The sequence below is a fragment of the Pyxicephalus adspersus genome, chromosome Z (genome assembly GCF_032062135.1).
Source record: "Pyxicephalus adspersus chromosome Z, UCB_Pads_2.0, whole genome shotgun sequence".
In the NCBI taxonomy this organism is placed as follows: Eukaryota; Metazoa; Chordata; class Amphibia; order Anura; family Pyxicephalidae; genus Pyxicephalus; species Pyxicephalus adspersus.
This window is the reverse complement of record NC_092871.1, coordinates 37,388,084-37,414,466: the sequence shown is the minus strand read 5'-3', so window position 1 is coordinate 37,414,466 and position 26,383 is coordinate 37,388,084.

Sequence of the window (26,383 nt, the reverse complement as noted above, 5' to 3'; positions counted from 1 at the left end):
TTATTGAACAATTTTATCTTTATGTATACATGATTTTTTTTTATATTAATCTAATAAAATACTTTATTTGAATAAAATTTTTGTAGGCTTAAAAATTCCGTTATTTGTCTTTTTTACAAGCCTTTCATGGGTTCTGAACAAATCTACTAAAGGACTAAAGGACTACTAAAGAATTACATATGAGATAGGGACTGTAGGTTTGTTCTTAAAAAAAAAAAAAAACTTTATGGATCCCGGACATTCATAAACTTCTGGAGCAAGCTGTGCTTTGATATGCAAAAAGAAATAGTTGCAGAGTTTGTCTTGGTCATTAAAGAGTTACAAGAGCTTGCAGAAAAGCTCAGTCTCAGCTGTGTTTAGCAAAAGATTTCTACAAGTCATGCAAATCGCCCCCCTCCAAGCCTCCGTCCTGTACACGAGGGAGCAGGGAAGCCCCATTTGTAAATAGGAGTCATCCCTGTGTCGTATGTCCTTAACCTGGGGACTACCTGTATTTGGGAAGCGGCATTCTATTTATGTTCATGTGATACCTTGCGATCTTTATTTGAAATATTTAGTGTCAACTAAACTTTGCTACAAAAAAAATGGGTTAATAATTATCACAGCCTGTTTCCAGGCCCATGTGTTTCAATGGCAATAAGTGATTCCCGCCAAGGAATGTTTGAGGGAATATCAGATTCCCTGTTTGCGATGTCATAAAATATATTGCTATATACTTCCTTTAATTTTATATGTTCAGGGTGTGAGAAGGCGATATGACGAGAGATGGAGATTTATATTTTTCCTTGTCTTTGTTTTGAAGATCAGATGATCTCTGTGAGAATGTAGACAAATGCTTTTCAACCTGTAAGGGCCATTATGTTCCAATTAAAGTAGCTCACCATGAACTTACTAGATATTAAGAAAGAGTGGATTTTGTCTTTAAGATCTTCCTATGTTTTCTTGCAAAGTGTCTGAGTGTTTCTCTCTTTTTTGTATCTTATTTTTTTGAATTGCTTTTTCACAGAAAGAAAAAAAATATGAAAAAGGTTGGTAAAAACATTAAAGAAACGGCAAACTTGCATTTACATTTAGTTTCTATTTATTTTTAATGATTTTATTGTTAATTGATAAATTTGTTTGACTGAGAGAAATAGGGCACCTAAATACACAAATAAATTACAGGATAAATAACCAAATATTTTCTTTTCATTAATGTTCTGTTATCTGGATAGCAATTTTTTTGGGGTGATGGCTATTAAATTAACCAGTATATCTGCATGCATGTCTCTACTGCCTTATGCTTCCTTTGTACAGTGTGAGAAACAGACAAATTGGTTCTCTGTTACCCTGATTGACAAGCTTTGCACTGCTAGCTGTAAAAATAGAGTTTAAAGTGGAACTAAACCACTCACCTGTCCCAGTTAAGTCTTCCTAGTTGCGATCTTTGGTAATCTTGATTGGCTGGGAGCATTGGAGTTCTTTCAGTCCTGGCAAGTGCAGGGGAAAACAGAATTGCTGGGTATCCTCATAACTAATACTGCGCTCATGCACAGCTCAGCATTTTTGACAGCTCACCGCAACAATCAGGCAGGTAACATCACCTGTTCCATTTTGCAATAATGCTCTGCCTGATTTAACTTACAGTATGGTAATATATTCCATATTCAAAACAGTTTTGAGATTTATTGGATTTGGTTTTTCACAGTGATATAGCATTTAGGCATCAGTCAGCCTAGGTCAGATCCAGCACTGTTTGTTGGAGACTATTATGCACTGGAACAAGGACTTGGGCAGTGATTATATAATTAGTTTGTTTTCCCTGCATTTTATTGTGTTTTGTTTATTTTTTTGATTGTCAAACTATTGTTTTTAGTAAGATCTTACCTTAAGTTACGTACACACATTAAGTTTTTCTGGCGTGTGTACAGCCCGCGTCGTTCATCGTCAGTGGATCCACCCTGGTGAATCCAAGAACGATGAACAACGAGCGATCCTAATGCAATAAGATCTGCTCCATAGAGCAGAACTGTGCTGTATGTACAGCACTCGTTCATGCATCGTGCAGTTCTTATCGTTGGAAAGGATTTGTGAAAAATACTTTCCAACTACAAGAATTGCACATGTGTATGCGGCTTTACTGATGACAACCAAAAATAGGTTTCACTTGCAGGGGTCACCAGAATCAATAGTGACGTTTATTCACCTAAACAGCAACAGAATCATTGATAAAAGCCTGACATAGGTTCTAATCCTTGTACACAGTGTCCAAAGTAAATAATGTAATAGTAAATAATGATAGAGAACATTTCATGAAAAACAAACTCCTACAATACCAGTCAGAATGCAGGAAAGGCTCAATCTGTAAACCAATGTATTATTTTTTAGAATTACATTTGTCATATAAAAACATCAGACATGGTAGGTAACTGAGATATAAACCTTATCAGAGATTGAATATAGAAAAACACTGGATTGGTGTCAGAGATATCAGGTAAGAATGATGTTTTCAGGAATTCACCAATGCCTAAGGTGTTAATAACATTCATTAAGGTTTATATTCACTTAAAAATTTAAAACTATCCTGGATACATCATCCTTACCTAATATCACTGACACCAATCCAGTGTTTCCTGTAGCGTCTGCTTTGCATGTACTTTGGTACAGACTTGGATTTTAACATCACTTTCGGTGAAAAGCTCTGTTTTAATCTTGGTATTGATAGTATATAATGATTTATGTAATTTTTTTGTTTTTCAAACATTGGTATGTTATGTTTTGTTTCGAATAGTGCTTTGGACATTTGTTTTTTGTTGTTCTGCTATCAAATCCCCTGAAGAAGTGGGTGCTGTTGCCAAATACGTTGGGAAGCAGAGAAAATAAATTTGATGGCATTTTACTGCATATGTGTTTTACTAGTGAGTTTAAAGCCACATGTTTGTCCTTTTATGGATAATATGTCATGTAGTGTTAAGATTATGTTCGTGTGTATTTTTGAATTAAAAAGATGTTCATATTCCTAATATTGGTATGCCAGTAATTTTCCGCTCGGGTAAACTCACTTTTACTAGGACTTCTTTTTTTTACATGGCTGAAAATTGTAAATTACTTTATATTGTAATCTGAGTTTTTTTTTTAATTGTGATCCTAATCCATTTTGTTTTGTTAAAACTATTTCTTTAGAAAACTTTCATCTGAACATTTTTTTTACATATGTGACATGATATAAAATAGTGAAATGTATGACTCAACAGGAAGTAAGCATTCCCTATTTAATGTACAGCGCTGCGTAATAATAATAATAATAACTTCAGTTTTTGTACAAATAAAATTAACATAAAACTCTAAGGACTGGTGAATTGTGAATCGGATTGGGTAAATTGTTAGTAAAGCCAGTTGTATCAATTTGCTACCTTTTCTATATCTCTCTTCTGCATTGCAGCCAGCCTTTAAAATCTACATACTGAAGAAATATATGTATTTCTTTTATGGAGACATAACTAGACTATAAGCACACAAATATAGCTGTATCATGACCAGTGTCCTTTAAAATGTTCTAGGCTGAATACAGTGCTACATAAGGAAAGAGTTAATATCCACAGATAGAAGAGTCACTTTGATAGCCACAAGCTCAACTTGATCTCTCAAAATGATATTGATTTTTTTGTGCGATTTAGTTTTATTTTCTAGGCTCAAACAGTTTATCATCTCCTCAGTCAGCCTGGTCCTTTGCTATTAAAAGTCGAAAAGCATGAGTAATAAAAGGGACGCAAGCAAAGGCAGACAAATGCTAGTATCAGTTCCTTTTATAGGACAAGTTCAATAATCAAAACAGTTTTTAACAAGTCTCCTGATAAATCATAGGAGACAAGAAAAGTGAGTGTAAATTATAGGGAAAACATGTAACTGTGTCATCTTTTAGAGATCAGACTTAATGCTCATGAATACTTACAATTTTCAATTGGCTTGTAATGCTTTGTCATGTTTTGAATATTTTTAATGAAGGCCAGTTGTTTTTTAAGATTTCTTAGTATCTGTTCTGATTTAAACACTAAACATATTTTAATATAATTAAAAAAGCAAAGCAACAGATGATACTTTTATTGCTCTGCTGATAAAAAAAAGGCCTATTAGCCGCATTTGATTTATTGGCGATGTATATTTTTTTCTGAAAAAGAGCCCAGGCAGGGATAAAAACATTTTTTGCTATACATTTTAAGTCCAATTGGCATATGTATGGATATGGCGCAGTGTCTGACTCACCTACGAGTGACACTGTTAGTATCTAAACATGTAGTCCACTATTAGTCCATCATACAGTGCCAGGGAGAGAGTAATCAGCCCTGTACAGCTCAGGCTAAAGTTACTGGGAGCTTATATGTAAAGAGTGCGAGAAGAGAAAAGACAGGCTTTTCAGGCAGGGTTAAGTCAAAACAAATATATTTTACTTCCAAGAATTTTTACCTAGGTTAGACATAGACCTACTAGACTAATTCCTCAACTTGATATAGTTCTCCCATACTAGTTGGTGTTTACTGAACTTTTGTTTAATATATCACACGGAGTCATAGTAACATCTACAAATTTTTGTCTCGTTACCAGACACATTTTGTTCAAAGGCTTCCTCAGGGGATTAAGAGACCCAACTGTTTACAATAAACAATATGATCTTGTTACATAAAGTAAATGTATTATATTGGTATGAAAAAATAAAGATGTGTACAGGTAAGACGTAGTAGAGAATGGTGGTACAAAATAATAGGTGACACATAATTGTAAAAGAACATAGTGGATATGAATTGTAAAATATTAATGGAAAGGTTTGAATTACTTAGTATTGAGGTAAGAGTTGGTTACCAAAAGGAAGTAAGAGAAAGTTGAACCATAGGGTATTCTGGTGTTTTAATGTTGAGTTATTAAGTGTATTTCTAGATCGACAAAATATAATGATTGTAAACAAGAAATATAGATATACACTGGGCAATTTTAGGAATTTCTGCTATTAGGAGTGGGACCTACTTAAGGTTGGCTGCAACTATGAAAGTGTTTTATAAGTTTGATCATAATTTCTGTAAGGTAAGGTATTTTGAGATGTAGCAGAGATCCCCATTTATATGTGACCTTCCAATATATCAGAGTGGAAACCTGTATAACATAAAACCATTGCATTTCAGAAAAGAATATGAAGGAAGTACTAGGAATTTAGTGGAAAAGTAATTATTTACATATTTATGAAATTTGTTATAAAGATGTTAAAGACAATCTACAATACAATACATTATTGGATGCCAATAAAGGAGGCCTGTAAAAATATTAAAGATAGATATAAAGTATATATAAAATACACAATTGTATGTGCATATATATGTTTTCCATCATTTATTAGGATTACTGGTATAAGCTCAAAAGAAGGGAGACATATACTGCATTTTATGTAAAATATGGATTACATATCTAATTAGGTATTTATTACTACATTATTATTTAAGTTGTTGAATGAACTATGTTGATAAAGGACATACCTTGGAAATCACAAAATGTTCATGCAGAAGGAGCAATTCATTTTCAAAAGAGAGGTTTGAAAATGAGGGCTGAAAGGTGAAGAGAACAATGAATTTATTAAAGTCCAATATCAGTTGTGCACAGAAATGACTATTATTAGGGTATGGCATTAAATGAATAGGTAAATTACTTCTCTTGTTGATGGATAATGGGAGAGACAGGATGTCGGCAGCCAGCTGCAAAGGGATTGGTCATGCCAGCATTCCGCTCTTAAATGGGTTAATTAGTCATGCATTGTAGGAGAACCATGCGTGAGACCTGGCAAGTCCTGGGCATTGGACGATATCCGATGTCCAAACGAGGGGCAGGGGTAAGTCTAAAATGCCAGATATCATCTGCTATGGCCTAGCCAAAGTGCCCATGCGAAGGACACTCGCATCCCCCATAAGGCGGATTTCAGAGGAGGGGCGGGAAAGAAATATCCAAAGAGCATATCATAAACATACCCCTTAGTATATGCTGATATGGTAGAAATGTGTGAATGGTAAATGAGTGGTTGATGATGATTGTAATGTAGAGTATGTGTGAGGTTTTATTGGGAAAAGCACAAAAGGTGAAAGAAAGAATGAATGTAACAAGGATACATTTTGAAAATACATTTGAGCACATACATTTAAGAAAAAGGATTTTTATTTTTTTTTTGATTAGACATTGGATATGTGAGTGCATCTATAATTTTAAAGGGTACAGGTGATGAATTATTAAGTACATCGTTACACAAATAATTAAATGAAATCAATATACATTTACACATGTAATCAAATGGAATCTTATAGATATCACTTATAAAGTATAGCAGTAAAAATACTGTAACATTAATAGATTAACATATTGATTTGAGTGATCTTGGTTACCAGGTTACTAGTCAATCGCGTCACCAAGCCTAAATCATAATTTTAAAGTCAGGGATACCTGATGTGTACATCAAGATACATAGATGTGTACATACGTTTGTCATATATGTCACTAGGTCAGATAATATCTAAAACAAGTGTAGCCTGGCTTAAGATGATTAATGAAGGGTTTTTAATGAGAACACATTCAAACCTGGTGAAGTGGTGGCATTTAATGAAAAGATCCATCTGGTTTCTAACTGTAGCATGTTTTTATCAATGTCACCCCTCTGGGATTCAGGGAAACTCTTTCTAATGCTGAAAAAGAAAAGGTGTCAGCATTTTACCTGTGTTGATTGTATATATATATGTTCATAGATCCTCTTACAAAATGCTCTTTTAGTTTTCCCAACATAGTAGCTACCACATTTACAGGTGATGAAATATATGACTCCAATTGAGGAGCAGTCAACCCGTTGTAGTATTCTGTGTTGATTATTGTTAGTTTGTTGCTCTTTGATGAGCCCTTTTTAAACTGGTTTTTGCTGTAACCTTTCAAGAGTAGTCTTTCTTTCAAAGTCAAATATATTGGCTGTAGGGAATGCTCCTTTTTAGAGGTTGGGGATGTGCGCTGTCCGCGTGTAATATAGTGTTGCCTGTGGTTTCCTTTTTATAAAGAGTAGTGCTATTTTTTCCTTCTTGTGTGGTTCTAAAGTATGCATCCATAAAGGGTACTTTACAGTCATTGAAATTCATTGTGAATTTCAAATTGTAGGAATTAGTTTTGGGACCCAAAAAGAAAACTTTCAAAGAAGATTCAGAACCAGTTCATACTATGAATATATCATCAATATACCTGAGTATATATTGTTAGTAGGTACAGACTTTTGGATTGGAGAAGAGGTATATATACCCTGTAGTAAATATGATATTTCTGATAAAGAAAAATATTCAGATATGGAAATTTATTGTTCAAAGAATAGGAATCGAATATATTGTTGCTGCTTTGTATAACTAAATATAAAATGGTATATAAATATATTATTTATTGTTTTTGTTATGGTTTATATTGTATTTATAATATTCTGTTTAATTATTTTATCACACATTCTGTATATCACTGATAATCAAGTTGCAAGTTCAATACAAATACAAATGTATTACACTGGCTCCCTTGGTAGCATTTGGGCAATAGTACGATCCTTGCACTGCTAGGGGACGCCAAGCCCCACGCTTCTTACAGATGCGTTGGGGCTATGTATGACTGGCAATGTGGGACGGGGTGCTCATTACACAGACGTATCAGAGATGTAATTGACAGTGGGCCTCATAAGGGGGAGTGACTGTCTATGCCTCCTTCAAAGCCTGTGACATACTGCGCCTCCTGCAGCGCTGGAGTCACTTTGAACTCACGTTGGCACTTGTTAATGTGCCAATGTGGTTTTTGTAAACGTGGGGAACAAGTTCCCAGAAGTAGGGGCAGCTTCATGTAGCCACGAGGTACTCTGTCTAAATGCAGAAACCGTCTAAATGCAGACAAATGTGGGGAGATAATAAGCAAATATGGGCACTAATGTTGTAAGCCAGACTAATTATTCAACATGTGTTGCTATTTCTGTATAAAATAGCCCTACCTTTCCTGTGCTATGGCCTTGATCTGCATGTCATACCTTCTTAAGAAGTGATCGTCTTGTTAGTATGGATGCCTAAACCCGGGAGCCACTGTGGATATAGATGTATTTTAATTTTTTAAAGTCAAACATGTTTATTTATGATTTTTTTTATTTAAATTAAATGTTTTTTATATTTTATTTATATTTTGTGATTGTAGGCTGCTTTGTTCCTGAGGAAGCGGACTCTGCTCTGCGAAAAAAGATTAACGTTTAGTGCCTACCTACATAAAACAGATCAGACATGTGATTCTAATGATCGACTTGATGTTTTTATGTATTATTAGTGAATTTTTTGAATAAATTAGGATTTTTTGGCTTTTTTTTCCATAATGATATATATGATATTGATTTAATGCCTCATTCCTAAATTTATTTTTACCAATGGTTTAAGGTATGTATCTATCAGCTTGCTGGCAATGGAGGCTATCGACCCGATGCCCGAGAATTTAGGGCATCCTGATGAATTTTTCAGGTCCTTATGTAACTTAGGGAGAGAGTAAAAGGTGGGAATGATAGGATGTTTGGTGTAAAAATAATCTCTTGTTTTCTGATCTATGGTACTTTGTTGGAATGCGTCGTTAATGATGGGTATAGTATAGAATATGAGTATAGAAAACAGCTAGTATATGAGTTTAGAAAGAGTTAATGATGCTTTCTGCAGTTTCCTTATACTATTCTTGATTGTGAAGGATTTTGAAACATATTTGCTCATATTGGTGTCTATCCAAAGTGACTATGTTATCCCCTTTGCCCGAGGGACTGGCTACTATGTCCTTATTTTTTCTGAGGTTGTTGAAGGCACAATGATATTTGGAATCCAGGTTTTCTTAGAACTTAGTTGTATCAGATTGCATATTTGTAATTTCGTGGGTAACTAGGTTAGTAAAGTTTTGACTGTGAGGGTACTGAGTGGCAGGTGGAAAAAATATTATTTTGGTCTTCTAATAGGTATAGGGGGTAATGTACTTGTTTCATTAGATGATAAAGATGTATGTGTCATTTGTTTGTCATATTCCTCATTTTCCTCAGTTTTAAAGTCTTGGGTGTTCAAAGAACTAAATTCCGGTGGTTAGAATTTGTATTGGGATTATCATACATAAATTTTAATGTCAGTTGTCTAGGGAACAGATATATGTCTTTCACCAGTTCAAATTCGTCCAGATCAGAGAATTGACAGATAGATAGTCCCAGCTTCAAAAGTTTTTGCTCCTCTTCTGTGAGGACATAGGAGGATAAATAATGACTTCTAACTCTTGTCCTCTAAGGACAGTTTTAGGAGGTACCTTTGGTTTGTGTTGGTGATGGGAGTGGTGGGAGATGCAGGTCTAAAAAATACTTGTGGGTTTTTTGTATGGCTCCTAGTTTGGAAGTGAGGATGGGAGGAGTGGGAAGTGGGAGAAAGTAGGGTGAAAGTATGGGGAGGTCCCAGGGGTAACTGGACTGTCGATGGGTAGGATCTCATCATCCTGTGCCGGATTAGGTGTGTTGGGCAGTTGAGTTAGGGGTCTGGATGGGTGTTGGTGATATGCGTTGAGCAGTCTGCAAATAGTGAAGATTCTTGTGATCTGTGTAAATGGTCACTGGATGCGGAGCTCCTTCTAGCAAGTGGCGCCATTCCTCCAGGGCAAGCTTGACTGTGAGTAACTCACAGTCTCCAATGGAGTAGTTCTTCTCAGAGGGAGAGAACTTCATTGACAAGCTTCTTCTCAGCTTGGCTCAAGCATTCTTCTGTTGAAGGTAGTTTCCTATTCGTCCCCTTAATGAATGCGGATCAGATTGTTGGCAATACACAAGTCCAGCTTTATGAACACAGTTGCCCTTTGAAGTCAGTCAAAGAGTTCAGAAATAAGGGGCAGCGGACACTTGTTCTTGATAGTAATAATATTTAAACCTCTATAATCGATGCAGGGACGTAGGGAACCATCCTTCTTTTGCACAAAAAAGAACCCAGCACCTGCTGGGGATGACGATTTGGGAATAAAGCCCCTCTCCAAATTCTCCTTAATATACTTGGACATGGCAACTGTTTCAGGGATGGAAAAAGGGTACATGTAGTATGGTCTTGGTAAACCAGGCAATGGGAAGCAGCAGAAGAGCACATTTTCTGGACAAGAAGTAGCCTGGGAAGACACTCCTGGAAGCAGGTGGCAATCTAAGAATGTATGTCTCCTGAATTCTATTCAATAATGTTTGCAGAGCCAGGGCAACCAGAGCAGGACAGGATGAACTGCTCTGGGGAAGAAAGGAGATGGTTTCAGTGTGTAAAGCCTCGAGCTTCATAGTAAGTGGCACGGTGGCGTGCTGAATACTGCCAGGCAGGACTATCCCATTCACCACAGAGACCACTAAAGGGTTTGATAGGGGGACCACCAGAATACTATACTGTGACACCAGTTGTTGGATTATAAAGTTTCCTGCTGCTCCGGAGTCCAGAAAGTCCTTGGACCAGAAACAGTGGTTTACATAAGATCTGTACCGGAAACATAATCTTAGCAGGAGGAGAAGAAATAGGTTTGCCTGGGGTACCCTCTCCCAATCTCCCTGGGCACTGGTGTTTGGGGCCTTTTAAAGACAGTTAGACTTGAAGTGGCCCTATCCGGCATAGTACATGCAGAGATTTTTGTCCCTGTGGCGAGCCCGTTCTTCTGGAGACAGTAGAGCTCAATCTATTTGCATGGGTTCTATCACCAGAGGAGGAGGGCTCTGAAAAGTAGGAGCCAATTTTATGGGATGCCAGATTTCTGAGTCTCCCGCGCTCGTTCCTGCAAGCGAATGTCAACTCAAATGCAGAGGGATACCAGGTCATCAAGTGTAGAAAGGAGGTCTTGACCAGCAAGTTCATATTTGTAATAGCTTGCTAAGGGCCCTGCCAGAACACTGCCAAAAAAAACTTTGTTAATTCCAGTTTAACTTCACTGTTGCCAGTGTTCGAAATTTTACTGCATACTGGCTAACAGAGAGAAAGAGGCCTGACGTAGGCGCAGGATTTCTGATGCTGCTTGGGAGGCTCGACCAGGTTTGTCGAATACCTTTTGAAAGTCCTCCAGAAAGATGTTGAAATCATTTAGAACAGGATCCCCCTTCTCCCAAATGGGCGATGCCCACGCCAGGGCCTTCCCTGTCAGAAAGGAAATGAAATAGGCTACCTTGGATTGTTCTGTAGAGAAGTTCCAGGGCTGCAACTGGATTTGACATTAGTTAATAAATCCCCGACAGCTTGGGGTCGCCGAAGTAGCAAGGAGGAATGGGGATCCGGAGTGTGGAGTAGGGTGGCATGGAGGCTCGGACTGGAGCTGGTCCTGGAGTCACAGGAACAGAAGCTGAAGTTGCAGGAGCTAAGGTAGGGGTCTGATTAATGGCCGACTGGAGTGCGTTAAGGCGTTCTTCATACCTTTGAGAAAAGTCCACCAGCCCAATTTGCAACAACCCCCACTGCTGTATTCGTTGCAGCAAATCTTGCATGGAGTCAGGAAGCTGATCGCCAACGGGGCCCATGGCCTGAACAGACTGTCACAGTGCTGCTAGGCTGGAAGGTGGACCCTCCGCGTCACCAGCTCAGTTGGCAGAAACGTGCACAGGACGCAAGGTCTAAGCAGCTGCCCGGTATTCACTAGAGCCTCTAGAGGTGAGAGTGTTACTCTGCAGGCAATTGCCAGGTTGTGACCCCCATGCACGCAGAAGCATGTGACTGCTGACAGGCAGGAACAAGGCGTGGTACCAGAATGAGGGACAAAGAGTAGTCAGACAGGCCAGAGGTCAGGACAGGCAGCGATCAGGAACAGTCAAGGTCCAGCCGAGGTCGATACACAAACAATCAGAAACAGGAGGCTGAAACAACAGGGACCTGGAAGCAGAGCCAAAGGAACTCCTTATTCAGGCAACTTCCGGTTGCCAGTCACTTCCTTTTAAGGGAAAGTCATATGATGAATGGAAGCTGTCTCACCTAACTGTTCCTCACTAAAGCACAGGCATCTCCCCCTTGTACATGCGGGCAGTTATGATGCTGAGCATGCCTCTGTTTCCAAGCTTTATCAACTCTGTCCATGCCACTGGCCAATCAGAAAAAAGCCTCTTAAAGAGCCCTGGCTATTTAGCTAGCTCCAAGACTCCATTTTGTGTTCGTGCAACAAGTCGTGTCTCCTTTGTGTCTCCATTGTGCCGAGCCCTTAGTTCTGTGAACCAGTTCCTGTACACATGCTGCTTAATCCAGTGTTTCCTGCATCCAGCTCCTGTGTTAACCCTTCCTTGTCCAGTCTGTTAGTTTCCAGCCAATTTCCCTGTGCTGTTCCTGTGTTCCTATCTGCCTGTGGATATCCCTGCTTCTCCTGGGCTTCCTGCTGTTTCCGGTGTTCCCTTTGCCCGCAGTGGCCCCTGTGTCATTGCCATCTGTCTCTTGGATCCCTGGCTATTGACCCCTGGCGTGTGACCTGACCTCTCTTGCTTGCGGCCTGTCTCGACCCCAGTTTTCCTTGACTATCCTCCTGCCTGGTGTTTTGGTACCATGCTTGCCCACCTTGGTGTGCCCAAGGACCGCAACCTGGCTGTAACCAGCAACGCAACATCCTCACTATCAGAGGCTCAATACGTGACAGTTTGGACAAACCATGACTACCCCTTCCCAGACCTAGCAGGCCCAACCAGCTACTCTCTAAATCCAGGTGCTTCGCCAGCTTCATGCACTTTCTGCTTGCCTGGATCAACTGCTTGTTTCTCCCAGTGCACTGGCTGAACCACCAGCCCAGGCCCAATCTCCTGCCTTCACGCCTCTGCATTAAACTTACTACCTCCACGGAGATTCTCTGGGGACCCCAAGACCTGCCGTGGCTTTATCAATCAGTTTGAGCTTCAGCCACATAACTTCCGCACCGACTGGGCCAAAGTGGCATATATCATCTCCTTGCTGTCTGGAAAAGCTCTGGCATGGGCATCCCCTCTCTGGGAGAGGAAGGATCCAGTTACTGGCAATATTGAAGCCTTCCTGAGCCTCTTCATAAAGGTGTTTGATGAACCCACACGTGCCTCCTCCGCAGCCAGTGCGCTCCTGCTTCTCCACCAAGGTTCGCTTACTGTGGGTCAGTTTGCAGTACAATTCCGAACCTTTGCAGCTGAACTCGCTTGGGACAATAAGGTTCTCCACGCTACCTTCTCGCAAGGCCTTTCTGACTGCATGAAAAATGGGTTGGCGGGACGAGAGATTCCCTAATCTTTGGATGATCTGATCTCCTTGGCAATCCAGATAGACATCCACTTCTAAGAGTGTTTCCAGGAGAAATCTCGCCCATGCAAAACCTTTGTCCCGCGACTGGCACCATCCTTTCAGTGGCCTCTGCAATCTCCAGCCTCACCTTTTCCTCTTGTCTGTGAGGAACCAATGCAGCTAGGCCGATCTAGGCTATCCCAAGAGGAGAGGACCCGGCGCCTCTCTTCTGGTCTCTGTCTGTACTGCGGAGAGAAGGGATATGTTATTAAATCTTGTCCACAGAGGCTGGGAAACTTCAGTGCCTAAAATGCTCTGAGGGGGGGATGCTAGGTCACTCTTCTATCCCCTTCAATCAGCGACCCTCCATAGCCATCCAGCTTCACCACAACAACTCCACACTTGCCCTTGAAGCATTGATTCGGGAGCAGCTGGAAATGTAATTTCTGCCACCCTCTTTAAGGAATGTGGTTGGCCTATTGAGCTATTATCACAGCCTCTTCGAATCTCTGCGGTGGTTGGGACCCTCTTTTCATGTGGACTTACCTGCTTCCAGACTAGACCCATTGAAATGTATGTTGGTGTGCTACCATAACTTTTCTTGTGCTTCCTCAAACTACCTCTGCAGTCATTCTTGGCCCCCCATGGCTTCAACTACAGTCCCCAGTGCTGGACTGGTCCACTCCAGAGATATTGCCATGGGGTCCCTTGTGTCGTTCCAAATGACTGACCAAGCTCACACCCATCAGGTCTCTTGCTATCTCTCAACTCCTGAGGTTTCAGCATCTATTCCCAGTCAATATATGGATTTCAAGGATGTCTTTTCCAAGTGCAAGGCTGAGCAACTACCTCCCCATCGGTCCTAAGACCGCGCAATAGACCTCGTTCCTAACTCTACACTTCCAAGAGGTCGAGTACACCCCTTTAGTCTCCCTAAGATCCAGGCAATGAGCGAGTAAATCAAAGAAAATCTGCAACAAGGGTTTATACGTAAGTCCTCTTCACCTGCTGGGGCAGGGTTTTTCTTTGTTCAGAAAATGGATGGGACTCTCACAAAATGGATTTGCCTACTCACAGACAACATTTTTGTTTGCATGGTCTTACAACGGCTCATGGTAAACGGACTATATGCGAAAGTAGAGAAGTGCCTGTTTGAACTTCTCCATGTACCTTTCCTGGGTTACATTGTTTCTAAAGAAGGCCTCCCCATGGATCTGGAAAAAGTTGTAGCTTTTTCCAGCTGGCCTCTGCCTTCCGGTCTTAAGGCTACTCAGCAGTTCCTGGGATTTACAATCTAATACCAACAGTTTATCAGGAATTACTCCACTCTGGTAGCTCCCATCATTGCTCTGACCCGGAAGGATACGGACCCTAAGAACTGGCCCTCTGAGGCTATTGAGGCTTTTCATTCTTTAATGGAAGCTTTTCTTTCTGGTCCAGCTCTGGTTAGGTCAGATGTCACCAAGCCCTTCTCCATTGAGGTTGATGCTTCCTCCGTCGGAGTGGGTGCTATTCTCTCCCAGACTCCCACTGGAGCCAGACGCCCCTGTGCCTTCTTCTCAAGGAAATTTTCCCCAGCTAAAAAGAATGACTCCATGGGCGACAGGGACCTCCTAGCCATCCAGCTAGCTCTGGAGGAATGGCGATACCTCTTGGAGGGTGACCACAAGAATTTCCAGTACTTGCAATCAGCTCACTGCCTCAACCCCTGGCAGGCTAGTTGGTCTTTATTCTTGTCTCGGTTTGATTTTATCATTACGTTCAAACCTGGTTCTGCTAACTCCAGAGCTGATGCTCTTTCTAGCTCCTTCGACTCACAGGACTCCGAGACCGCTGTGGAGCCAGAATTTATTATCCCTCCAGCTGGCATCCTAGCCTTGACCTCTGTCCAGGAGTCCACTGTTCCTCCAGGCAAAATCTTGCTGCCATCTCAACTTTGCACAAGGATGTTACGATGGGCACTTGATTCCAAACTTTCTGGTCAACTGGGCATGCATAGAATGTTCACATTTCTCTCGCGACAGTAATGGTGGCCTAATCTTCATAAGAATGTGACGGACTATGTCAAGGCCTGTGCTGTCTGTGCTCAAACGAAGTCTGCCACCTGTGCCCCTGCAGGACCACTTCATCCATTACCTATCCCTACAGAACCCTGGTGTTTTTTATCCATGGACTTTATTACGGATCCCCCCCCTTCAGATGGCTTTACAGTTATCTGGCTAGTTGTGGACCGTTTTCTAAAATGGCTCACTTTGTACCTCTCCCAGCTTTGCCATCAGCTTCAGCATTGGTGCCAACTTTCATTCGGGAAATTTTTCGACTTCAGGGTATGCCCACTAATATTGTGTTAGATCAAGGGGTGCAGTTTACTTCCCGATTCTGGAAAGGCTTCCGCAAATCCCTTCATATCTCTGCAGAGTTCTCTTCATCCTATCATCCGCAGACTAATTGGCAGACGGAGAGAGTCAATAAATCGTTGAAGCAATATCTTAGAGCCCTGGTATCCGCTCACCATGATGATTGGGTGACTGGGTGGTTTGCACCAACACTAAGGAAACTTCATTTTTTATTGTCTACAGCAAACATTCCCACATTCCGTCTCCTATACCCTGTTCCACTGAAGTACCTGCACTTTGTGCCATGCAGAGGGACTTTAATCATATTTGAGTCTCAACATCAGAAATGTGAACAAACCTAGATCAGTCGGCTGCCTGTTACAAGAAGTTTGTGGATCAGCATCTCCGCAAGGCGCATTCTCTCCAACCTGGGGACAAAGTCTGGCTATCCACCAGAAATATTCATTGCAAGGTGACTTCTCTAAAGTTTGTTCCACATTTCATCGGACCTTATGTCATCTCTGCCAAGGTTAACCCAATTTGTTATAAGTTACGCCTTCCTCCACATCTCAAGCTGCCCAATGCTTTTCATGTGTCCCTACTTAAGCCGTTTTTCTCTTTCCTCTCCACTGGCTACTCCTGTCCATCAAATTTTGGATTTCAAAATTTCTCGTAAGAAGCTCATGTATCTCATCAACTGGAAAGGTTTTGGGTCCTAAGGAGGGATCGTGGCTTCCAGCTATATGTCTGCACCTCTTCTTGCCAAGAGGTTTCATCTCCGTTTTCACCTAAATTGGGAAATGACGAAGACAGCAAGCAGAAGAGGGTCACAAAACAAATACAACAGATTTATAGAATAAAAACTCTTATAAATGAACTACCAAACATGAAGTGTGGTGTCTTTCTAAATAAAATTTAAGACACTGCAAACATAAATACATTATTATGTGGTTGTACAACATTTCCCATATTACACATATTTTAGTGTCACATATTCCTTTTCATGGTACAACGTTATCTTTTATCTACTGCGGCAAAGCTACACATTTCATTAGTATGCCAGCAAAGGAAGGATGTGAAGCCCCCCCCCCTTTTCAGAAAGACCAATTCCAAGGAAGTACAGTAAATCAACTAATTTCCACAATACTGCTACATAAAGTAAAGCAGTTTAGTTACCTAAAACTGCTGAATTTTTAGTTCTTAACAAACTGTAACAAAACGCAGAATGTATTTAAATACTTAATGTATGTTCACATTGTTAAACCTGAAAGACTATTCTGTAATTCTTTGTTAGAGGTAACAGATGCTGCCCACACATCTATGGAACAGCACAAAATAGCTGATGGTCATGTGAACATTTTGATGCCTACCTGATTTTTTAATCTCTGTTTTAAAGCTTTGTGTGTCTGATTACGACAACATACTTTTTTGACAGCTTTAGAAATGGAAAATAAATCAGTGTTAGATGTTACAAAAATGTATTTAGTTTGCTGAAATCTAATATAATGATAATTCTAGCTGAGCATATTTGCTTCCAGGATACTTTGAAAACATTTACTCAAATTTGAAAATATACATGTTTGTATGCTTTTACCATAGCTGTAGAACAATGCACAATTCATATTTTTATTATAGTGAAATTAACAGTAAACTTCTAACCATATTTATATTTTTAAGTCCGTACAGCAGATTTTTAAGTGAACAAAGCGGAAAAATACAACTGAGCAGTAGACAGTAAATTCATCATTAAAATGAAATGTTGTTTAATGTAATTAAGCTTAATGTAATACATGCAAAGGGGTACTTACAGAAACCATGACCTTTCAGCAAACAGGAGACATACAGCATACAAATTCCTGTGAATTCAGAAATTCCTTCCATTAGAACCATGTAGTTTCGAATATCTCGAATCCATCATTAATCCCCCTAGCATTCTAATTCTGTCCAAATTTCCATGCAAAAAGCATTACATTTTTTTTTGCATGGAATTTTTTTTTTACATTGTAAGCTATAATTCATAGGCTTAACTGACAGAAATATGTCCGATATTTAATAAATTTAATATTAAACTTTAAATAAAAAAAACACAAAAATATGATAAAAAAATGATTAAAAAATTTTTTTTGTATTGGACTCAATACAGCTATTTTTTATTGAATCCAATACAAACTGTTTTGAATTTCCCGCCGATCCACACCAACGCATGTACCGACGTCACCGGGAAACCCGGAGATCATCTCTGCCCTTTGCAGCTGGAGATCAGAGGAAAAGGATATGTCCCCAGGTCCTGCAGGGACAAGCAGGGCGCCAGGGGATGCTAACGCAACAAGGTAAGTGGGTTTTTTTTAGGTTTAAAGCGACCAAGTGTGACTCAGGATTACCGCTTTTTGCATGGAACATCCAACCCGAGTCACACTCAAGATTACTGCTAGGGGGTTAAGGCTAGCCCTTAAATCTTCCATTGGCATAATGTCAATAAGGATTTTAAACAACTCTGTTGTGGTACAGAGGGACGAACCCTTGATCTCCAAAATGCCGGGATACAAAGTTTAGCAGCATTCAGCAGCTGTCTAACAACTGATATCTTTTGGAATCTGAAGGAGGTGGAGCTTTTTTGGAGCAGAATGAATGAGAGGACATCAGGAACAGAATAATCCTTAAAATTTTGGACAATTTCCCTGACTTTATTCCAAAATGGGCGTAATATTTGGCATGATCAGAAAAAAGCAACGTACCTTCCCGCACCTCACAGCGCAACAGCGGTCCGAAACTGATAGATAAAACCAGTGCAACTGGGTGGTTGTACCATACCATCTGGTAAGAAGTTTATAATTAAGTTCTTGAAATCTACTACAGACCGAAGTATGGTTTGATAGCCAATTTACTCTCTGCTGCTGTTCTACACTTAGTTGTATGCATAAATCTTTCTCCCATAGTGTCAAATAAGTGGGGAATTGTCATTAGGTGGAGAAATAAGTAAAAGATACAGGGCAGAAAATGCATTTCTGTCTGAACCTGCTCCTGTATACAGAGCTTCGAAAGGAGTAAGAGGTCTGGCAAACCCATTGCTTTGCGGCAAGGATTGCAAAAAGTGTGCCACTTGTCTCACGCTTCAGAAACCAATGGCTTTTGACTCACCCAAACTTGCTAGATCAGAAATTTGTAGCAATGAGTCCCTGTGCAAAAAATGTATTGCCCTACAGAAAAAGGATTTGGGTATCCATATTGGCAGTGTCTAGAAAAAATATGGAAAGCTCTGGAGGACATTTATTTTGATCACCTGAACTCTGCTAAACCACGATATGGTATGGATTTCCATTTTAGTAGAAATATGAGGAGGTAAGGGCGGGGGGGAGGGAAGGGGGAGGGGTTGTGGGGGTGAGGGTACTTCTTATTGTCCATATAAGTCAGAGACGTGTACAGTTGAGCCAACCTCTTTGGTAATAATAATTTAAAAAAAAAGCAGAGAGGGTAAAGAGAGAGGTTCGAGGATCCCCGAATTTGACCATCCCACAATGCCTAGGGACCTCCCCCATGATGCCTAGGGCCCTCCAATTAGAGCAGGGATGCCCCCCTCCATGTTTGTTGTGGCAGGCAGCCGATTGGCTAACTGTCGCTGCATGCCACACAGGCAGCCATTGGCCTATTTAAGACCAGGGCGTGCCTGCATTTACCACTCCTAACAGAGATTTGCTGATAGCATCACAACCTTTCTGTGCTACTTGGCTTGCACTTTTTTTCAAAGTGAAAAAAAGTTCTTTACTTTGTTAGACTATTTCACACTCACACTATTAATCAGATAGAATACAAAGATAGATACATTGATAGATAGATAGATAGATAGATAGATAGATAGATAGATAGATAGATAGATAGATAGATAGATAAATAGTCAGTCAGAAAAGAGCAAAAACCCAAACAAACTTGGAACAAGTTGCATGAGCACTCATTTAAAAAGCCACCACTCAGTAACCTGGCGGGAACACCTGATCAAATCACAGAGCTCTGTGCAAACACATCCGCCCAAGAAGCAAGCGCAAACTGCACGATCTTCCTTCTCTGCCTTTCCTTCTTCTGCCACCAAAGTTACCCATGCTGCTGCCAGCAATTTGAGTGTGGCATGTAGCCAAGCATTACCTTTTTCAGGCTCCACCAGCGGTGAGCAAGAGCTCCAACACAGATCGACTGCTGTTTGCTGGAGCACAAGAGGAAATATGGCCCAAATGACCCCAAAACAAAGCTGATCAATGCAGCAATTGCACAGCTGATTGCATTAGAGCTCCTCCCTTACCGGCTGGTGGACTCCAATGCGTTCCTTTACGCATTCCTCTGCGCGAACCCACAGTACGTTATGCCTAAGCGACAACTTTGGTGACAGCAGGGGAAGATGCAGCTGCAGCAAGGCCTGCATACCTACCACATCGCAATGCAATTTCCTCCTCAACCTCCACTTCCACCTCCTCCTTTGAATCTTGTGCCTCAACCTTTTCCTCCAGGGACACTTACCGGTTGAGACCCAGCACCAGCCTCTCCCATTCAGCAGCATCTGTTCACCGCTAGTGTTGATGTTCGAATTCGGGTTGTCCCTATATTCGACCTGAATATGGCTGTTCGAATTCGTGTAGACCCGACCCGAAAAACACGGGATTCGCCAGCAAAAATTCGGAAAAAAACAAAAAAGGTTTAAAAAAAAATAGAAATGTTTCTTAAATTATTTATTTCGTATGTGTTTTTATTTTAAACTTGTTCTTTTTTAATTTTTTACAGGTTATCCGACAATGACATTATGAATCATAATGTCACTGTGGGATTCCTGGACCATGGGAACTTTGCGGTCACAGCTAATTGAAAGCAGGTGCCTTCAATTAGCTGTAACCTCAATCAATACGAGGGCAATAGAGGTTGAATGGAGATACTGGGCCAAATTTATCAAGCAAAATCGGTTGGCCGGTCGCGCATCCGTATTAGCGAGCTGAAATGCGAAGCGATCGCGCTAGTCATCAACTGGATGAGATCGCGGCCAAAGCGGCACAGCATCGGCAGCTTTACACTGGCGAGCTGGCATCAAAAACTTGGCCTGCTTCACAGTGCAACCTAGCTGGCCTGAGGGAGCTGCCTGTTGGTCTATGGACTGAAGACCCTGGGGTGGTAGTAGTGGTGGTGGTGTCTTCAGTGGTGGCAGCGGTGGTGGTGGCGGCAGCAGTGGTGGTGGCAGCGGTGGTGGTGGCAGCAGTGGTGGTGGCAGCGGTGGTGGTGGTGGCAGCGGTGGTGGTGGCTGCGGTGGTGGTGGCCGCAGCGGTGGTGGTGGCCATTCTTGGCTCCATGTAACTAGAAGTGAAAAAATAAGAGTTATGGGACAACACACACACAACATTTTTTGGAGGAATAAAGTCAATGGTGTATTCTTTTCCTTTGTTCGTTATTCATTTTTTCTCCTTTTTCCCTGTTTTTTCTTTTTTTCCCTCTCTTTTTTTTTTTGCACAAGTTTTTGGTTTGCATGACCAGAATGACTGCAAATTTGTAGGGATGCAGACGCGCAGAAGCACGCAGACGCGCGCAGACGCGCAGACGCATGTGCGCCATTCAAGGATTTTGCTTTTTGTTATCATGGATCCAGATTTGGACTTCGATTTATTTTTTACTGCTGCTGCTGCTGCATTACACAGCGCATATGTTTTTCTAGAAGAAGAGCAGCAGCAACCAGAGGAGCAACCAGAGGAGCAACCAGAGCAGGAAGCTCATACTTCCCAAACGGTCTTAATTTCTATGATCTCACGATTGACATCTTAACAGATCCTCCTTAATCGTGCAGCTGAAATCTAATCACCTTATTCCTGCAGCCCTAGAGGAGCTGTGACATGTATTCTGTATGTGAAATACATGTCACAGCTCCTCTAGCGCTGCAGGAGCGATCAGGGGAGCAGAGCTGTGAGCATAGTAAAGTTCTGCTGATTGCTCTGCTCCCTGATTGGCTGAGGAAAGGGAAATCCTGATGATGCTTGAGCTGTCATCAGGATTTCCTATTTCTCAGGGGCACAAGTCTCCCCATTCATCTCTAGTGCTGAATGGCTGAGAAATTTAAAACCTCAGCCAGAGCACTAGGGATGAATGGAGAGCCTTGTCTTCATTTAACCCCTACAGCCCTGCAATCCCTCACTGTCAGGAGGACACACATTAATAAAATAATTTAACATTAAAGCCTTGTCCTATTTTTTACTTAAATTTTAACCCTTTCAGAGAATGAGTAAGGGGATTTATGTACCCCTGTACTCATTCCACAGGGTGGGGCAGTGGAGATCTTGGAGTCTCCTTATTAAAGGGGGCTTCCAGATTCCAAGGTGCTGCTAAAAATGTTTATATTAGCCCCCATTGTTTTCAGTGGAAGCTTTCATAAAAGCTTAAAAACGCTTGAAAAAGCCTCCATTGAGTTCAATGGAAGCGTTTTCCCGCGTTTATCCAGCATTTTAATTTTTTAAATGTTGCAAGCAACGTTTAAGATAACGCTCAAAAACGTGCCTGAAGGAAACGTCCTGGTGTAGATGCCCATGGGAATGCATGGGAACTTCAAACATGGGCTTTAAAAAGTCTCAGTTTAAACGCTGGGAAAACAGTCCATGTAGACTAAAGCTGCATACACACGTCCAATAATTATTGTTAGAAATGACTGACGAACGACTGATGAACAACTGATTGGCCAAAAAAAAGTCATGAACCTGATAGTACAGCGCTTCCTTAGGAATTACCCAGGCCTCCAACTGCTGTTGCTGAAGGCCAGAAAGTTGTCAGCGCATTTCCGCCGGTCCGCGCTGGTGGATTAACAGCGAAATCTCAACCTGCCAGTGCACCGGTTAATTTGTGATGTGGCCACACATTGGAATTCCACCTTTTACATGCTGCAGCGGCTGGCTGAACAACAGAAAGCGGTGGTGGATTACGTGGCAGAGTCTGTTCGTTTCAGACGTATACGTACATTACCTTTCTTCAGCCCTGCGGAGTGGCTGCAAATTTATTACTTGTGCACTGTATTGTCACCTTTTGAAGAGGCCACCAGGATGATCATCAGAGATCAGGCCTGTGTCAGTGACACCATCCCCATCATATGGCTGCTGGAACAGATGATGGTGGATCTCGGACACGACACAGAGCGGACGCTGCATCAAGTGATGACGTTTCAAACATCATCTCAGACATGCATGCCTACTAGACATAGTGCACCACAAATCCAGGAAGAGGAGGTGGAAGAGGATGAGGAGGACATTGCAGGCATGGGAGAAGGGGAGGAAGGGGCAGAGGAGGATATTGAGGGTACATGGCATCCATCCACCCAAACACAAGGCGGCATGTTTCGTCGATGGCAAGACTAGGCGGAGGAGGACGACCCTGTGCTGCTGTCCAACCCACAGGAGTGTGGGTCCAGAATTACCTCAGCTGTGGGTAGTTTGAGCCACATGACAGCCTTCATGCAGGAGTGCAAAGCCAAAGATCCACGCATACAACACATAAAAACAAAGACTGACGACTATTGGATTGCTACATTACTGGATCTATTTTTTTACAGAAATACAGACATTTTTCTGTTTATTTTGATAGATAGCAAGTGGTATCAGAATTAAATATCTGTAGTTTTTTTACAGAAGTACAGAAATGTTATTTTGATAGATTGCAAGAGTTAGCATAAATTATGATAACTCTTGCAATCTATCAAAATAAACAGAAACATTTATGTATTTCTGTAAAAAAAATACAGATATTTCATTCTGATACCACTTGCTATCTATCAAAATAAACAGCAAAATTTATATTTTTCTATAAAAAAATACAGATATTTCATTCAGGCTACAACTTGCTATCTATCAAAAAAGCCAACAAAATGTATGTATTTCCCTCCCAAAAAAAAAAATACAGATATTTCATTATGATTCAAAATTTAAAATCAGTATTTTTTAGAGAGAAATACATTTTTTATGGCTATTTAGATAGATAGCAAGTGGGATTAGAATTCAATATCCGTATTTCTTTTTAACAGAAATAAAGAAAATGTTATGGGTTTTAGAATAGATACTAAGTAATATCATAATGAAATATCTGTATTTTTTATGGATAAATATAGAAATTTTTCTGTCTTTTGTGATATATTACAAGAGGTCTAATTTATTATAAATGTTGCAATCTATCACAAAAAAACTAAAATTTCTGTATTTCTGTAAAAAAAAATACAGATATTTTAATATGATAGGACTTGGTATCTATCCTAAAACCCATAAAAAATTCAGTATTTCTCTCCAAAAAATAGAGATATTTCATTCGAATCCCACTTTGCCACCTGCCCAGTACCTGACTAGATGCCAGACACTAATGGCGTCCACGCTCCGTCTCAGAGCCCACCGCCTCCTCTTTCTGCTGTAAATGATGCTGTCGCCTGCCCAGTACTCGACTTTAGATGCCAGATACTAATGCCATCCACACTCCATCTCCGAGCCCACGGCCTCCTCCTCCTACTGTAAATGATGCTGCCGTCTGCCCAGTACCCGACTGTAGATGCCAGACACTAATGCCATCCATGCTCCGTCTCAGAGCCCACCGCCTCCTCTTTCTGCAGTCAATGATGTTGCCGCCTGCCCAGTAACCGGCTCTAGATGCCAGTTACCAGTGCAGTCTCCGCTCCATCTCAGAGCCCACCGCCTCCTCCTCCTGCTGTAAATAATGCTGCCGCCTGGCCAGTACCAAACTCTAGATGCCAGATACTAATGCCGTCCACACTTTGTTCCAGAGCCCCCCACCTCTTCCTCCTGCTGTTACTGCTGCCGCCTGCCCAGTTGTAGATGCCAGTTAACAAGGCTGTCCATGCTGCATTTTAGAAAGTTACAGCTAGCAGATAGGAAAATTTAGTGCCCTACAAAGCAATGTCTCCACTAGGTACAGCTTGTACACTGTCCATATAGGTGATGTCCTCAATTTCTTTAGCCCTCCTTGCTTTATCTCAGGGCCCACCGCCTCCTCCTCCCAGTACCCATCTCTAGATGCCAGACTAGACTCAAGCTCAACAAGGTCTTCTTTCCCCGCTGATTCCGCCAAGCCCAATCCCTTTCATGTGCTTTCGGTAGGGACAGATTGAAATCTCGCTCATCCATTCATGGCTCCAATAGCTACAGCTTCAACACTGTCCATATAGGTGATGGCCTCAACCACTAATGCTGTCCTTGATCCGTTTCAGGGCCTACGGCCTTCTCCTCGCAGTACCCAGCTCTAGATGCCAGTTAACAATGCCATCGACACTTCTCAAGGCTCACCGCCTCCTCCTCCTGCATTCACTGATGCTGCCGCCTGCCCAGTAACCAAGTCTATATGCCAGTTACTAATACCGTAAACACTTTGTTCCAGAGCCCACCACCTCTTCCTCCTGCTGTCACTGCTGCCGCCTGCCCAATACCCAGTACCCAACTGTTGATGCCAGTTAACAAGGCTGTCAATGCCACATTTTAGAAAGCTACAGCTAGCAGATAGGAAAAGGCGGTGCCCTACAAAGCAATGTCTCCACTAGCTACAGTTTCTACACTGTCTATATAGGTGACGTCCTTACCTTCTAATGGCCTCCTTGCTCCGTCTCAGGGTCCACCGCCTCCTCCTTCCAGTACCCAGCTCTAGATACCAGACCAGACTCCTGCTCAACAGGGTCTTCTTTCCCCACTGATTCTGCCAAGCCCAATCCCATTCATGTGGTTTCGCTACATAGTAGCAGGTAGGGACAGATTGGAATCTTGCTCATCCATTCATGTCTCCAATAGCTACAGCTTCTACACTGTCCATATAGGTGACGTCCTTAACTTCTAATGCCCTCCTTGCTCCATCTCAGGGCCCAACGCCTCCTCCTTCCAGTACACAGCTCTAGATGCCAGACTAGACTCCTGCTCAACAGGGTCTTCTTTCCCCACTGATTCCGCCAAGCCCAATCCCTTTCATGTGGTTTTGCTACATACTAGGTAGGGACAGATTGGAATCTCGCTCATCCATTCATGTCTCCAATAGCTACAGCTTCTACAATGTCCATATAGGTGATGGCCTCAATCACTAATCCCGTTCTTGCTCCGTCCCAGGGCCCACCGCCTCCTCCTCCCAGTACCCAGCTCTAAATGCCAGACTAGACTCCAGCTCAACAGGGTCTTCTTTCCCGCCTGATTCCTCCAAGCCCAATCCCTTTCATGTGGTTTTGCTACATAGTAGGTAGGGACAGATTGGAATCGCGCTCATCCATTCATGTCTCCAATAGCTACAGCTTCTACACTGTCCATATAGGTGATGGCCTTAATTTCTAATGCCCTCCTTGCTATGTCTCAGGGCCCACTGCCTCCTCCTCCCAGTACCCAGCTCTGAATGCCAGACTAGACTCCAGCTCAACAGGGTCTTCTTTCCCCACTGATTCTGCCAAGCCCATTACCTTTTATGTGCTTTCGCTACATAGTAGCAGGTAGGGACAGATTGAAATCTCGCTCATCCATTCATGTCTCCTATAGCTACAGCTTCTACACTGTCCATATAGGTGATGGCCTTAACTTCTAATGCCCTCCTTGCTCCATCTCAGGGCCCACTGCCTCCTTCTCCCAGTACCCAGCTCCAGATGCCAGACTAGACTCCAGCTCAACAGGGTCTTCTTTCCCCGCTGATTCTGCCAAGCCCAATCCCTTTTATGTGCTTTCGCTATATAGTAGCAGGTAGGGACAGATTGGAATTTTGCTCATCCACTCATGTCTCCTATAGCTACAGCTTCCACACTGTCCATATAGGTGATGGCCTTAACTTCTAATG